Below are 14,800 nucleotides of genomic sequence, written 5' to 3' on the forward strand. Positions count from 1 at the left end.
AGAGAGAGAGAGAAGGAGAGAGAGGAGAAAAAGAGAGAGAGGGAAAGAGAGAGAAAGAGAGGAGGAAGAGGAGAGAGAGAGAGAAGGAGAGAGAGGAGAAAAAGAGAGAGAGAGAAGGAGAGGAGAAAGAGAGAGAGAAGGAGAGAGAGGAGAAAAAGAGAGAGAGAGGGAAGGAGGGAAAGAGAGAACAGAGAGAGAGAGGAGAGAGAGAAGGAGAGAGAGAGAGAGAAGGAGAGAGAGGAGAAAAAGAGAGAGAGAGGGAAGGAGGGAAAGAGAGAGAGAAAGAGAGGAGGAAGAGGAGAGAGAGAGAAGGAGAGAGGAGAAAAAGAAAGAGAGAGAAGGAGAGGAGAAAAAGAGAGAGAGAGAAGGAGAGAGAGGAGAAAAAGAGAGAGAGAGGGAAGGAGGGAAAGAGAGAACAAAGAGAGAGAGAGAGAGAGAGAGAGAGAGAGAGAGAGAGAGAGTGAGAGAGGGAGAGAGAGAGAGAGAGAGAGAGAGAGAGAGAGAGAGAGAGAGAGGAAGGAGAGAGAGAGAGGGAGGGAGAGAGAGAGAAGGTAGCCTAGATGGATCCATCCCAGAACTGTTGGGAAGTAAATCATAGGACCAAAGATCAAAGTGGAGGAAGAGCCCTGTGTTCCTTCCAGCAGTGGGCAGATGGGAGCATTAGTGTCCAGCCAGAAGGGATAAAAAGGAAGAGGCATTGATAGGAAAGTTGGGGAGAAGTATTCCACAGAAGTGCTCCATGAGGCACACTAGTGCTCAGTAGCTCTGGGCAGCAGGCAGGATGAGAAAACCTAGAAGAGTGCTTTCCATGATGCCTGTTGCTAGTGAGAGCCCAAAAAGGGATGGAAGAAATCCACTGCTATCAATTCTGACTACTTGTTAGCCTCTCTGATAAAAAGATTTGTTGAGAAAGATGTTGCAATTGATTGTTTTTGTTAGTCATTGAAACTATCACAATCTTGATAAAAATATTGATCAGCCTCTCCCAAGATTTTGGTTACCTAAGCAAATCCTGTTTTCATGACAAGAATTAGAGAATCAGGGGCGGCTAGGTAGCACAGTGAATAGAGCACCAGCCCTGGAGTCAGGAGGACCTGAGTTCAAATCTGCCTCAGATACATAACACTTGCTAGCTGTGTGACCTTGGGCAACTCAACCCCAATTGCCTTGCCTTCCCCTGCCCCAAGAAAGCAAAAAATAAAAATAAAAGAATCAGAGAGCTGACTTTAGAGGTCTAATCCCTACCAAACAATTCAATATCACTTTTAGTCTCTCTAACTGGTAGTGGCCATCGAAGCTGTGCTTGAACACTTACATGATGGGGAACTCCCTATTTTATAAGGCAACTCCTTCCATGACAGATCATGGAGAGTGGAGATTCAACTATTCACCTTACAACTGGTTTCTATTCATGGTTCTCTAAAATTCTGTCAAATGATTAACAGTCACTTCATTCCGCTGAGTTGTTCATACTTGTTTTTCTGGGTCCTCATACAGATTAGCTGAAGCCAAAGTCAACAGGATCTGATAGGGGGAATTTGATACCCAGAGCAAATATTTACTTGATAAAGGCAGGGATGGTTTCCGTCTTCTGATCCAGGTTGAGAAATGGTAGGAGTCATAAGGATTTCTTTTCCCTTACCACCATTTCAGCGTCACTGTAGTTATCTGGGGTCTAAGGGACATTCTCCAGGAAAATAAAGAACCAACAACATGGACAACATGGTAAGATTGGGATTAACCTTCTTCAAGATCATGGCATCATTCATTGCCAAAACTACAGTGAGTTAATTTCAGGGTTATAGTCAATTATTAAATTAATATATACATTAAAAAAGCCAACTATATGGTTTTTAGAATTCTGTCCATTTGTTTTTACCACTGTCACTATGGAAGCAGAAGAGAGTCCTCAGAGGATTGTGGATCATTCTGTATTTTTCTTTGATTCATTAGTTGCCACAGCCAAAGAATTCATCACATAGGGACCAGTTTACTTGGAATGAGCCAAATGGTTAATAGAAATGTTTATAATAGGTGCAAATAGAATACAGCATATTACCAACAAAGTTATTCAGGAGAGAAAGCCTACACAATAGCTATCAGAGCCTGTATTATTATTGATTACCTCCAAGGTGGTTTCCAGCTCTAAATCTATGATACTATGATCCTGTATGAGCCTGGAAAAGTAGGTGGTCGTGTCATGTATCTAGAGTGAGGATTAACCATTAGCCATACACATGTTCCACTGAGATCCTTGCAATGTTTGGAGATCTCGAGCAAGGCCCCCAGCATGAGGATTCACTGGTGAACAAAGAGAAGAATTTCACAAGATGCAGATGAATGGATGGTTTGCAGTCTATACCACTGGAGGAAATCTTAATGTCAATGAGATCATGGAGCCATCCAGACATGATTCAGGCCAGAGACAAGAATCTGGCAGAGCGTAAGGTTCACTCTCTCTAGAGCCCAAAGGGACACAAGGAGGTGACAAAACATGCAGGTTGTTGTATAATTTCCATAGCACACATCAACAAGAGTCAGAGTCTTTGACCAGGCCATGTTTTAACTTTGCAGAGTACTCCAGTCCTAGACAACAGGCTGTTCTAGTAGAGTTTCTGACTTAAGAGCAGGCTCTTTGCAGTTATGTTAAAAAAAAATCCAGAGTATAAAGTTCAATAATCCAAGTACATTATTATAAATCATATTATAGAATCGATCAATCACAACTGAAGCCATGTAAATACCATCTGTCTTATCTAAATCAGATTGAGATAGAAGCACAAAAAGTACTATTCCAGAGGTGGGAAAAAGTAGGATATGGTTAATCATAACAACTATTATTATATATTATTATAATATATTATAATATTATTATAATTATTATTATAATACCATAGGTAGTCAGCTCCCATGTTATATTAGATTAGCATTATTATTGTTATTATTGATAGCATTTATACAACACCTGCTTTGTGCTGTGCACTGTGCTAAGCACTCACAACAAACCTGAAAGGTACATACTATGAACATCTCCATTTTATACTTGAAGAAACAGAGGCAGGCAAAGCCTAATAACTTGCCCATAGTCACACAGCTAGTAAGTGACTGAGGTTGGTTTTGAACTCAGGTCTTCCTGACTCCAGGCTCAGCACTCTATCCATTGTGCCACCTGCCTGCCAAAGCACCAGAACAATTCTGATCAAAAGAGTTTGCCCGTGTAAACAGGAATGTGTCAGAGCAATGAAACAGATTACAAGTTGAAAGAAAGTCCCATAGGTCTTTGTAGTCTGTGCTATAACAAGTTTTGAGACTGTCACATAAGTCCTTAGGGATGTCATTTTAGAATGGTTTGCCTTCCATGGGTGGATGACCTGTGAGCCTTTCATGAAGAAGAGAATGACTGGGGTGGGAAATCTTCAGCTTTGAGGCCACATGTGGCTCTCTAGGTCCTCAAGTGCCACCCTTTGAATCCAAACTTCACAGTTCTTCACATGTAGACTTGCAGACCTAGGTTCCCCACCTCTGGTAGAACTAGCAGATTATTCAAAGACACAGAAGCTCTACTCTAACATTAGAACTGAGCTTTCAGAAGATATTCAACAAGAACACCACAAATATCACTTGTTTATTATTTGCTTTGGTGTGGACAACACTATGAGAAGTTCAGGGAACCTAGAAGTTTGGATTCTGTCCAAACTTTGTCCTCATGGAATTTAGAGTCTAACAGAGATATATAAAACATGTTCAGATATCTATAATACACAATACTACCTGGTGAGTACAGGAAAGAGGAACAGATAAAGGGCTGTGTTCCCAAGGATTTGAGTGGAGGGGAAGGCAGAGGGGAAAGGTGGAATATAGTCTTGATTATCTAGAGAACTAAGTCACCACCCTTGGCTTACCAAGCAAAGTTCTTTCTACTGGACAAATCATAGAGGTAAGGAAGAAGAAAAGGATATCCTCAACAGAAAAGCCTTGCCAGATGCTGAGATATTTTAGGGTTTATCATATTTTTAGTATCAATTATGATGCCACCACCTTCTCCCCAAGATGATTCAATATGGCACCTCTCAAATTCCAGGCCCCTTCATATCCTAGGCCTCATCATGTCCCTAGCAGCTGCCCAGGGGGGAAAATGGTCTCTAAGCTTGGTCTTTATAATTTCTCATCATTCAGTTGCTATTATTTTGTTGTGATTGTTTTTTTCCTTTATATTGTCCTGGAAACTATTCTACTCGGGTAGGACCTAAAAGGATCTCAGTTTGTCTCAAGTGTTGGATTACCTACAGCTGACCTATTCCAGGTGGTCCTGAGAGAAGCCAAGAACTTGAGCCCACTGTGAGCCACAGGATTTGCTGTGTGATTTACTCAGAATCATTCAGTCCCCTTTTCTCTTTTTAGCTGTGGTGTGAAAGCGCAGTCAACAGGTCCATGAGGGTGACTTCTAATGAGATTGGATAGGGGTGAAATGGAAGGAAGTTTTTCTACCTGTGTGACCATGGCCAAGTCACTTTACTTCTCTGAGACTCAGTTTCCTTATCTTTAAAAAGGAGAGTCTAGGGGCGGTGAGGTGGCTCAGTGAATAGAGGACCGGCCCTGGAGTCAGGAAGACCTGAGTTCAAGTCCAGCCTCAGACACTTCACACACTTACTAGCCCTGTGACTTTGGGCAAGTCACTTAACCCCAATTGCCCTCCAAAAATAAAAAAAAAAGGAGTCTAAAGCTCAGCTAATCCATTCCTCCCTCCATTTTATAGTGAGAAAAATGAGCCCAGAGAGAAGGGACACTTGTCCTCCCTCCTTTGAGGGCAAGGAATGTCTACTTTTTGTCTCCTCAGCACTGTGCCTGACACAGTGCTAAAAAAGGCTTTTTCATTCATTCATTTATTCCCACACTAAAGTAATGTGAGCTGTTTTATTATAATTGCAGTTATTATCATGTGTTCTGACTAACCAGAGGTCTGATAGCAATTGCAGCATTCCTGGCCTTAGAGAGAACAATCTTGAGTAGATTTAAAGGTCTATTTTCTGAAATGAAAGGCTTTCAGGAGAGGTTTGGTTGGAGGTGGGAGGACAGGAGTGGGCTGAGATAATAACATTCTACTAATCAGATTAGAGTTTAAAAAAATTTAATAGCTCAAGTGTTTATTAATCTTTGACGAGGACACAAGAAATTGTCTTGAAAATGAGAAGAAATGGATAGAGCCTGATCTGAATAAATGAGTCCGCTCCTAGGCATTCATTCGAGACATTTGGACTTGACTAAAATGACAGGGCAGGGTGTCAAAATGAAAGAGAGATGGATCAGAGTTTGAACCCCCAACTCTGCTACTTATTAGCCATATGACCTTGAGAGACTCACTTCTTTCTGGGTCTTGAGTTTCCTCTTCTTTAAAATGAGGGGATTAGACTGAATGATCTCTGGAGTCCCTTTAGATTGTAAATCTGTGACCCAATAATTACCCAGGGCTGAATGGAGGGAATCTAGGCTCAGTGGTATTGTTTTAATTAGAGAGCTATTAGCCATAGTGGCCTATAATCAGGAAGGTGACATCCTCCTTTTCTTGTCTGCTCTTATTGGCAACTGTCCTAGGGATCTGAGAGTCAAGGCTGAGTTTCAGGAACTGACTACCATAAATTATTCATGAAACTCCAAGAGCTGGTTGGTTTTTCGGATTAGAGCCACCAAACAAACCCCTCACACCTGAGCTTTGCATTTCCTTCCTAATTATGCCCAGAGGAATCCTGTCTGGTCCTTGCTCCCTTATAAAATGCCTCTACTCTTCCAATTTTCTAAGAAACTGTCACAATACAGTGTGAGGGAAATTACAGGATCTTAGTGTTGGAAGAGACGTGAGGATGCAGAGCTCTTAATTGGAATAAATGCCAGTGTATTACCCCAGGGCACTAGCATAGCTGGAGTTGGGTGAAGTTTCTTCTCTACCATTTGCTTAGAGACTCTGCCCAATTTCCTTCACCTGGTGGCCATCTGCCTATTGCCTCACTCCCTCCCCTGGTCTAGAGGGGACATCCCCTCTGGGTGCTTTTCAAAATGGCTTTTGGATCAACCTCCTCCAGCCCCCATCACTGTGTGTCTCTTCTCCTAGAACCTGCCTTCCCTTACCCTAACCTCTGTGAAGGCACCAATTAGTGTCTTTAGAATGAGCCACCCTCTCTTTAAAAAAAAAAATTTTTTTTTCAGTTCACAAGCATTGATTTTCTTTCCTTACCCCCTGGGAGAAGAAAAAGAAAAAGAAAAGCCATGTTACAAATATGCATAGTCAAGTAAAACAAATTCCCACATTGGCCATATCCAAACATGTGTGCCTCATTCTGTTTCTTGAGTCCATAGCCTGTGTTCCAGGAAGTGGGTAACATTCTTCATCATCAGTCCTCTGGAATTATGGTTGAGCACTGTGTTGATCGGAGTTCTTAAGTCTTCCAAAAATTTTCATTTTTATGGTGTTATTATAGTATAAATTGTTCTCCCAGTTCTGTTCATATTAAGTCTTCCCTGGTTTCTCTGAAAACTCTCCCTTCATCATTTTTTACAATATGATAGCATGCCATGAAATTCTCAAATACAGTTTGTTCAGACATTCCTCAATTGATAGGCACCCCCTTAGTTTCCACTTCTTTGTCACAACAAAAAGAGTGACTATAAATCTTTTTGTACCTAGGGGTCCTTTTCCTCTTTCCTTGATCTCTTTGGAGTTTATAGGTCTAGTAATCGTATTGCTGGGTCAACGGATATACACAGTTTAGTAACTTTGGGGACATAGTTCCAAATTGTTTTTTAAATGGTTGTTTGGCCCCCCTTCTTCCAATATGACTGCACCCACAGCCAGTCTTCATTCTGCATCACTGTCCCCCATCCCGCCACTGCCCCTTGACCAATCGTTTAGCCCCATGTTAAAAAGAATCCCTACTTGCACTTCGGGGACCTGTTAAGAAACCACCATGGTTAGTCTTCTTGTATGTGAAGGACTGCCGTGTGAAAGAAGGATTTGGATTTTTTCTGCTTAACCTCAGAAACCAGAACCAATAAGGCAAAGAGGGAGACTTTGGCTCAACATACAGAAAAAAATTCTAGACCATTAAAGTTGAAAATAGAATAGGCTGCACTGGGGCAGGAGGTGGGGAGATAAGTACCCCACCTTCATGCAAAGGCTGAGTGACCACTCACTGATGTACATGGGGTGCATATTTGGGGTAGAGGTTGAGTTAGATATTAAGAGAAAGAACTTCTTAAGAGTCCATTCCAAGCATGGGAAGGGTCAGTACTTGACAGTGTGGTATAATGACTAGAGTGTTGAGCTTGGAGTCAAGATGGCCTGGGTTCATATCCTCCCTCTAACATTTATTAGTTCTGTGGCCATGGACAAGGTCCCTTAATCTCCTGAGCTTCAGTTTCCTCATCTCTGAAATAAAAATAATGAAGCTTATGGTACCTACCTCAGAGGGCTGTTGTGAGACTCAGACAAATTGCTGTATATTAAGCGCTTTGCTACCTCTCAAGTGCTATGAAAATGCAATTTATTATTAGAGGGATTTTACAGCCAGGTACAATTTGGCCTACTGTGTAGTGTTCTAGACCTTGAAGATGCACAAAGCTGAGAAAAGACAGGATCTTAGCCCTTCAGGAGGACAGCTAGGTGGTACAGTGGATGAAGTTCTGGGCCTGGAGTCAAGAAGAAAGACCTGAGTTCAATCTGACCTCAGATATTTCCTAGGTGTGTGACCCTGGGCAAATCACTTAACTTCTGTTTGCCTCTATTTTCTATAAAATGAAGATGATGATAACATCTACCTCTGAAGGTTGTTGAGAGGATCAAATGGGATAGTGGTTGTCAAGCCCTTAGCACAGTGCTTACATACAGTACATAGCCCTTAATAAATGCTCATTTACCTTTCTTCCTCCCTTCATGGAGGGAGCTACAAAAAAAGGAACACACACATACACACACACACCACACGTACTGGTTAGACCCTCAGCACACCACTTTTTAAAGGTTGCCACAGGCTGTTCTGGAGCTTTCTTCATTAGAACATGATGAGCCTGGAGTCTCCTAATAAACTTGGTCTGGAGAATGTGCAACCCCTCCACAATCCCATTCTTCCATGTCATCCCTTCTCCTTAGCCATAACTGAAACTGCAGTGGTGAGTATTTGGTTTAGGATGACAAAAGATGCAATTAAGAGAGAAAAGGACATTATTTGTTGAGGGACCACCTCCCCCTCCCCCCTGTTTAGTGCGTGGCATCTCAGGGGAGCTCCGTGCCTTGGAAAATGCTTCAGATCTTTCAAGTCAAAGAACTATTTGTTTTCCTCATACGTATTTTTTTTTTGACTGATTGAAGTCACGTTGCCTTGCCCAACGGGAGCTGTCATTTAGCAGGAGAGGAAAACAGCCAGAAGAATGAGACTAGGGTTTCTTTTGCCTTTTGGAAATCAGGTGACAAGGCTCAGCTTTCCAAAACTGCAAATTATCCTTCATTTCATCTTTTGAGGGAGCTTTTTAAAAAATCATTTTTATAAGTCAAAATTCTAGGGAAAAATACCCTTAGATTTGGCTTAGAAAAAAAGGCATATGGATTGGAAAAGTAGCTGAGAGATTCCATTCATTTCTATGAGAGGGTGAGCATTTGTCCTCTGTCCAATCCTTGGCTAGGCACTCTATGGGACACTGGTATGCACTGCTGCTATGTATCTTCCTAGAGATGAACATCATGTCTTTCCCTAATAGGATGTAAGCTCCTTGAGGGCAAGGACTGTTTCTGATCTTGTGCTTGGCACATAGTAGGTACTTAACAAATTGAACACTTGTTGGTTGAAAGCAGTCAAAATTTTATCACAGAGAGAGGGAACAATTACTAGATGGTCTGACTCTAACAGGGTTCTTAACCTTTTAGTATTGTGGACTCCTTTAGCAATGTGGAAATGCCTGTGGATACCTCAGAAAGCTATTTTTAAATGCATAAAATAAATTATATAGAATTACAACAAAAACCAACCATAATGAAATACAATTAATAATTTTTTAAAACTAAGCATATAGATCCCAGGTTAAGAACCCCTGGTCTATAAGAAAATTATAGAGGGGATCCAAAATCTAAAACTGGAAAGAGACTTAGACAATAAAAGTAGTAGGTTTGGAGTTAGAAGTCCTAGGCTCAGATCTTACTTTGTCATTTACTTGCTGAAACTTTGGACAATAGTCCTTTAGCTTCTCTTGGTTTGTTTTCTCTTCTGTATAATGAGTAGTTTGGACTAGAAGACCTCTAAAGTCCCTTCCAGCTCTTGATCCTATGAACTCATCTAGCCCCCTCATTTTGCAGATGAAGAAATGGAAGCATAGAGAGGTTAAGTAAGACACCCTAAGTCATATAAGTGGTAAGTGGCAGGATCATGGGGTGTATGGGGTATATACACAGGGAGGACCAGCACCTCTGGTGTGAGGGCTGCTGAGCCCTTGTCAGGGCTTCCCATCCACCTTTGGTGCTCACCTGTCACCCAAATCCATGGTTCCAAGAAGCTATAGATTGTATGGCAGCCACACTCCAGTAAACCATCTTTAGATGGGCTAAACCAGTCTGAAGGTAACTGACAGGTCTCAAAAACATCAGTGAGTTGGGGGTATCTACCCAAATATGTGAAGACTTCCCCTGATGGAATGGGCAGATGAAAACTATTTACCCATGAAGGTGTCTGAAGCAGGCTTGAAGGGGTGCGGTCATCTTCACTTTTGTCTTGCCACTGGACTTTGGTGACTCTGGAAGAGAGAGTGAGGATGATGACTGTGCAACTCTGCCTCACATAAATCCAATTTATGTGAAAGTCAAGACATCACCCCATGATGTCACTGGTACTCTTCAGAAATAAAGGAGGAACAATGGCAGGAGCAGAATTGCATCTGCCTTTAAATCCAGTGATCTTTTTACTGTACAAAGTTTCTTCCTTCCATCAGGCTGACTGGATGACTTCTGACATCCTTTCAAGTTATAAGAGTCTGTGATTCTAAGGAGTAAATAGACATGTACAATCCCGGATAATTGTGTGCCTACATTTTGACAGTAAGTGCTTCTGTGGTCCAGGAGAGAAAAAGATTTCGTTGTCCAGGGTGATTACACAGAAGTCCCTGAATGATCTAAGATTTTAATCATAGAAATCATGGAGTCTTAGATTTGGAAGGGATTTTAGAAATCACCTAGTCTCATCTCTCACCTATGGCAGAAATCCCTCTATAGTTGTGTTCAAGCAAGTCTGGATGCCACTCTAAGTAACAAAAAATTCACTACCTCATGAGACAGCATTGAATGGTCTAGCTTTTTGAAATGGCCTTCAAAGGATCAATAGAATTTTGGATGGAGATGGGGAAATACCAGTTGACAAAAGCCAGCTTTATTTCTTTTCTCAGCCCCTACATTCTTTCTTTCCCGGTGGTTTTTTCATGGCTACTCTAGCCATGTGAGTGTTCCCACAGAATTTCATTGCAGATACTTTCATTAAATGCTTCCTGGAGGCATAGTATGATCAAATAATAAATCCAATGGCCCAAATAAAGTAAAAACAACAAACAAACAAACAAACCCCTACCTCTTATTTTTCTGGAAGCTTATGCAGCTCCTGGCTGATTGTTACAGCTAATCAGCTACAGACTGGAAAGTTGAAACCAGTGATGAGGGCAGGTTGGGTTTGTTTTTTTCTATCTACCATTCACACCAAGTTCTGTAGCTAATTAATTAATTACAGGTATTTGTAAAAATGCAATAATTATCTTCTAGCTTCTCCCTTTAGTGCCCTGTTATGGTAATGAATTTGCAGAGCTTATCTAGTAAAACAATCTGGGAAGGCTCCATGTATATATGTGCCATGATGGAGCCTATGTCTGTCATCTGAGGTCCTGCCTAATTACATCCATACATTATGTGGCCAGGTTAGCTGCAGGATGATAATCTCAAAAACCAATTCCCAGTCCCAGAAGGACTATGTTCTGTATCTGTCTAAGAATTACCCAAACTATGAAATCTTAGATTTTTGAAGGTTAGCTCAAACTGATCTAGGGCTTCAAGGCTACAAAACACTTTACGTTATTTCATTTAATCCTCACACACAACTCTGTGTGGAAGCCTGGGCAAATATTTTTTTTCTCCATTTCTCAGAAGAGAAAATTGAGACTCATTAAGGGTATGTGACTTGCTCCAAGTCCATACAGTAAGTTATGGAGCTGACCTGAACTCAAATCTCCTGGTATCAAATCTAGTGACTATCCCTGCTGTTTTCAAAAAAATATTAAAATATTTTAAAAATTGATTGAAACTCTTTTATGGGCAGAGTGAAGATGTAATTACCTCTAGAAACCCTGTTAAAAATGGAATTAAATTGCAATAGGGTCACAGATTTAGATTTGAAAAGAGCCTTACTTCGGTCCTCTTAGTTTGTAAAGTAGCAAATTAAAGCCAGAAGAGGTGACTTACTTGAGGGTAAGTATCAGAATCAGGATCTGAACCCAAATTCAGTGTTCTGCTGCAGTGCCACAGCTGCCTGCCTTGAAGTGTGTCATCAGATCTAAACATGACTTAATTTTGTTTTCCAGGCTATTTCTGCCCTTTATGAACCCATGACCTCTTTTGCTAAAAAGCCAAGTGAACAGAGGGATGATGAAGTCCACACTAGTGTCTGTTCATACTTATTACCAGTACTGAACCCAGAGCCATCAGACATTGCAACCAGTACTGGTGCTCCAGAAACTCCCTATGCGGTACTCAAGAAGGGAAGAAACCTAGATTTTGGATACAGACAGAATGAGTTCTCTTCAGAAGATACCAACTTGACCACCACCAAAGCAAGGGATGAGCAAACTGGTCTCAGAGAAAATGAAGATTTTGAAGAATTGGAATATCACCTACTTAGTCCAACCCCTTCAATTTGCAAATAAGAAAACTGAGGTGTCCTTCAGGTCCCAGTGGAGTCAAGGTCAGGACCCAAATCCCATTTCAAAAGCTGACTTGAATAGATACTAGATTTTGTCCTTCCCTTGGTGGACTAAAGCATCTGGGGAAATCCTCTGGACTGAAGTTACCCCTCAGGAGTGGTCAGAGGTGGGCTACTTCACCTTCAGCTAAGCTGGGGATTGAGATAAAGCCGTGGGTTGGGACTAAACTTGTGATTTCATTCTACAGAGAAACACCCAGTGAGAAAATTCCCTCTGCTAATGCAGGTGGGCATCTTCTCTGAACCTCATCTCAGAGAGTTGCTTAAAGCACTGAGACTTGCCCAGGGGTCGCAAACCAGTATGTGTGAGAAGCAGAATTTGAACTCAGATCTTTGTAGCTTCCTATTCTCTGTGCTGTGGATATTCCCCATTAAATGATGCTACCTTGAGTTCACGTTCCCGGCTGGCGGCCATTTCTCTGCCTTCCGTAGGATTGCCGGCTAGAGGGAGGTGGAGTCAGGGGCTGCGGCTGCTCGCTTCACGTGGGCGCAGGAGAATCTGCGGCGGTGGGTGGCTCGTGGCGTTCTTCAGTGGTCACGATGAGTTTACCCCTCAACCCCAAACCATTCCTGAATGGACTGACAGGAAAGCCAGTGATGGTGAAGCTTAAGTGGGGAATGGAGTACAAAGGTTACCTGGTTATCTGTGGATGGCTACATGAACATGCAACTTGCAAATACAGAAGAATACATAGATGGGACATTGTCTGGACACCTCGGTGAAGTTTTAATAAGGTGCAATAATGTCCTTTATATCAGAGGTGCTGAAGAAGAGGAAGAAGATAGGGAAATGAGAGAATAGCATCTTATCTGGGGTGGGGATTTCTTTTGTATATTTCTAGAAATAAAGATTTGTTTGTTTTTTAAAAAAAAATGATGCTACCTTGACACCTGCCTCCTTTGTTGATTCTTGATCATGCTTTAGTTTTGTTCTCTCTGGCTCTTGAGCCAAGACTTTTTAAGGTTTACCATTGCATTCCTGCTTGGCCCATCGGCTGTTGCCTTACTTGGTGGACATTGGCCAGTTTTCTGATGTTCCTGTGTGGGCTCTTAGGAGCCCTCCACCCTGGGCAGGTCCTCTACCTTCCACTCTTCCCTTGATGACTGCTGATTAGCCAGTGATCTGATATACCCACTAATCTATGGTCTTCGGCTACCTCTCACCTCCAGTTAATACATGTAATTAGTACAGTTAGTATAGAGTAGGAAAAGTCACCAGGGTTTATAAAACAGATACCAGACACAAAGAATTTCAGAACCAGAGGAATCCTTAGAGGTCAGCAAGATCCACCTGTATCTGAATAGGCAATCCATTTATGACATCTTAAATAAATGGTCATCAAGGTTTTGCTGGAGGACCTCCAGCGATGGGGAGTCCATTACCTCCTGAAGAAAGTGGAGAAGAAGAAAGATCCAGAGTGACACATTTAAAATGCTTCAGTATAAGGGGGCGGCCAGGTAGCACAGCGAGTAAGAGCACCGGCTCCAGTGTTGGGATGACCTGGGGATCAAATCTGGGCTCCAATACTCAGCACCACACCCAGAAATAACTGGCCGTGTAACCTTGAGCAAGTTACTTAACTCCGATTGCTTAAAAAAAAAAATGCTTCAGTATTTCAAAAGGCCCATGATTTAATCTGTATAAATACTCACTCCATAAATCGCAGCCCCTCTACCCTGCAGAAGAGGATCTTTATAAACTGGTTGAACCAGAAATCTTTATCAGCCAGTAGCCAATCTTTGGGTGGTGAGTTTTTCTGCTATTAGCTAAGGGCTCCTCCATCCTCTCCCAGAGCCTCTAGTGGGAACAGCCTGGGTTCCTATGAGCCTCACCTGCTCTTTTTGGAGCATTTAGGTGGAACAGTGGTGAATATAACACTAATCCTGGAGTCAGGAAAACCTGAATTCAAATCAGCCTCAGATATTTATTAGCTGTATGACCCTGGGCAAGTCACTTAACCTCTATTGGCTTCAATTTTCCATAAGATGCTAATAATAGAACCTATTATAATCCAATGTATAATATATAAGGATAATAGCATCAATTACAATATATATGATATATAATTTATGTGGAAACAATAGCACCTATCATAATATATTACATATATGTATATCTCATAGGTGATAGAAAAATAGACCCCAGGGTTATAATAAGAATCAAGTGAAATACTATTTATAAAGTCCTAAGCACTTTATATAAATTTATCTATCATTAGTAATAGTCATAAAAATGGCAGGTTCGTAGAGGGCCTCTTGAATCTCTTCTAGCTATACCATTTTCTGTTCTGTTCCTGGTTCTGCCATTAGCCAGCCATGGAAGCCAAGTCACTTCCCTTCTCTGGGTCTCTAAGGTGCTTTCCAGCTCCAGAATTCTAGGATTCTGTGATTCTAACCCTGTAGAGCTAGCCCTGGTTCTTGTATCCCCGAAGGGACAACCATATTGATGATCCTTTTGGTCAGAATTGAAATTAGGGTGGAGCAACTGGGCCTTTGTCCTAGGACAGGAAATTTAGGGGATACCAAAAGTACTTGCTTGAGGGAGCTACTCTCCCTGCCCTACCCTCAAAGACACAGAGATTGCAGCCAAATCCTGGAGGTGTTTCCTTCCTTCAGTAACCTAGAAATCTTTTAGATTTCTGAAATTCAAGAAATAGCACCACAAGAAGCTTGTGTTAGGTTTCCTTTTAAGGGTGCTCAGTAGACAGATGGATGGATGGATAGATAGATAGGTAGATAGATGAACAGATAGATGGATGGTAGGGGGCTAGATAGATACAGCCAGACAGAGAGTGTATTGAGCTCTT

General features: G+C 41.6%; 1 pseudogene; it reads left to right on the forward strand.

The window, feature by feature from the left end:
- The window catches only part of LOC138150620 (small nuclear ribonucleoprotein F pseudogene), a 30,905-nt pseudogene extending 18,038 nt beyond the window's left edge, over positions 1 to 12,867 (forward strand).
- Positions 12,868 to 14,800: the final 1,933 nt, after the last annotated feature.

Source organism: Petaurus breviceps, unplaced genomic scaffold, assembly GCF_028583685.1.
Source record: "Petaurus breviceps papuanus isolate PSGF00001 unplaced genomic scaffold, PetGlider_PUasm1.0 140, whole genome shotgun sequence".
Classification (NCBI taxonomy): Eukaryota; Metazoa; Chordata; class Mammalia; order Diprotodontia; family Petauridae; genus Petaurus; species Petaurus breviceps.